The sequence below is a fragment of the Bison bison genome, unplaced genomic scaffold (assembly GCF_000754665.1).
Source record: "Bison bison bison isolate TAMUID 2011002044 unplaced genomic scaffold, Bison_UMD1.0 scf7180017863421, whole genome shotgun sequence".
NCBI lineage: Eukaryota > Metazoa > Chordata > Mammalia > Artiodactyla > Bovidae > Bison > Bison bison.
In genome coordinates this window covers 4,094-5,656 of record NW_011493993.1, presented here as the reverse complement: position 1 = coordinate 5,656, position 1,563 = coordinate 4,094, and the positions used below count along the sequence as shown (strand labels likewise).

The window sequence follows — 1,563 nt, the reverse complement described above, 5'->3', positions numbered from 1 at the left end:
GTGTAAGACTGGACTCACTGACACCACTGTCTTCCCGACCTCGCGCACCTTCTGAAAGCCAGCCACTGTGTGCACCTCTGTTCCCTTACATGTCACACGTGCTTTTCTTGTGGCTTCCTTTAAGGTTATCTGTCTATCTGGGATTTTTAATCGTTTAATTATGATATGTCTGGGGAGTGGTTCTCCTTCTGTTTCTTCCATTTGAGGTTTACCGAACTTATCCTAAAGGTGAGGGTGGGGGGTGGGGTACTTTCTAGGCCCTTTAAGTCTTTCCAAGTTCGTAATTTCTTATGGTTAACAAAAGAGCTCTGATTCTCTACATCTCTGTTCAAACAGTCGCCCTCTCTTGCTTTGCGGCAGGTATTCATGAAAATGGAGAGAGCGCAGCAGGCTCTCCTGCTCCAGGAGATCCTGCCTCCTGGATCCTGCCTCCAGGATCTCACAGTTCAGAGTTGCTGAGGACTGGGTGGATTGGAAGGACCTGTGGGATCAGAAAGCAGCTCAGACCTCTGGAAAAAAACGAGCCTCAGGGGGGCACTCTGCCAAACACGGGACCTGGGAGGAGGGACTCCCCACACCCAGCCACCGAAGCGCAGCTTGGTGTGTGGGTTCAGTTAAGACTCTCAGCTCAGCAGGTTGGGGATCAGACCAATAAGCACACTTTTCAAGACCACAGTAGCCAGAAGATACGTGTCATCTTCTGGAATGATCTTCTGCCTCTTGTTTCTGGCGGGGATCTCCACAGAGACTGAGTGGGAAGACATTGTTACAGGTGAAAGCCAAGGAGGATCACTGCTCTGAGACGCCTGGCTCCTGTCTCCTCACTGAAGCGGATGAACCAAAACGTTGGATGTGGATAAGAATTTCTGAGTGCTGAGAGTTATATCAGGTGAAAAGGAAGTGGTTGCCTTTGAGAAATCTGTATCAGGCATGTACCATGTACGGAGCAGTGTCCTGATTCTGTAAGAACTTTTCCCTGGATAAGGACAGGCTTTTGTTCTGAATTGGTGCGTAAATGTGGCGTGATTTGGAAACTTCTTGTTAATAGCTGGTGTGTCAGAAAAAGTAACAGCTTCTGGGAAGAAGTATGTGGGTTTGGGTGATATTTATGGAACAGTTTGTAGACATACCATGCAAACATGATCTTATTCAATTCCCTAGAAACGTTATATGGTAGTCAGATTCCCCCCCTCCCCTTGGATAAATGATGGCCAGGGAAATTAAGTGCCCTTCTTAAAGTTTCCAAAAGACGAGGTAGACTGTAGTCAACAGACTACAATCCAGATGAGATTAATATTAATTTAAAACCATAAAAAAGAAATGTAATTTTTAAAATCTCAGTTATAATGCTCCTATATAATTTGGTGTTTCCTTCTAAATTTTTATCTCTGTGATTTATGTGAATATGCACACAAAAAGGCCTCTAGTTATTTTTGCAGTGTCATGTCCCTCTTTTCATGTTCATCTTGAAGACTTTCTCACATGGCAACATATAACCTTCATGTGAAAATGGGTTTTAGAGTAGTAAAAGAACGATAGATCATATTTACATGAATTATATGT

At 44.0% G+C, this 1,563-nt stretch overlaps 1 long non-coding RNA gene across 1 annotated transcript in view; it reads left to right on the top strand.

The window, feature by feature from the left end:
- The first annotated feature begins 109 nt into the window (after window positions 1–109).
- LOC104983828 overlaps window positions 110–1,563 on the top strand; it is a 5,070-nt gene continuing 3,616 nt past the window's right edge. The window contains exons 1-2 of the long non-coding RNA XR_824684.1: window positions 110–124; window positions 361–889. This is a non-coding gene — a long non-coding RNA (uncharacterized LOC104983828). The remainder of the gene's footprint in view (window positions 125–360; window positions 890–1,563) is intronic.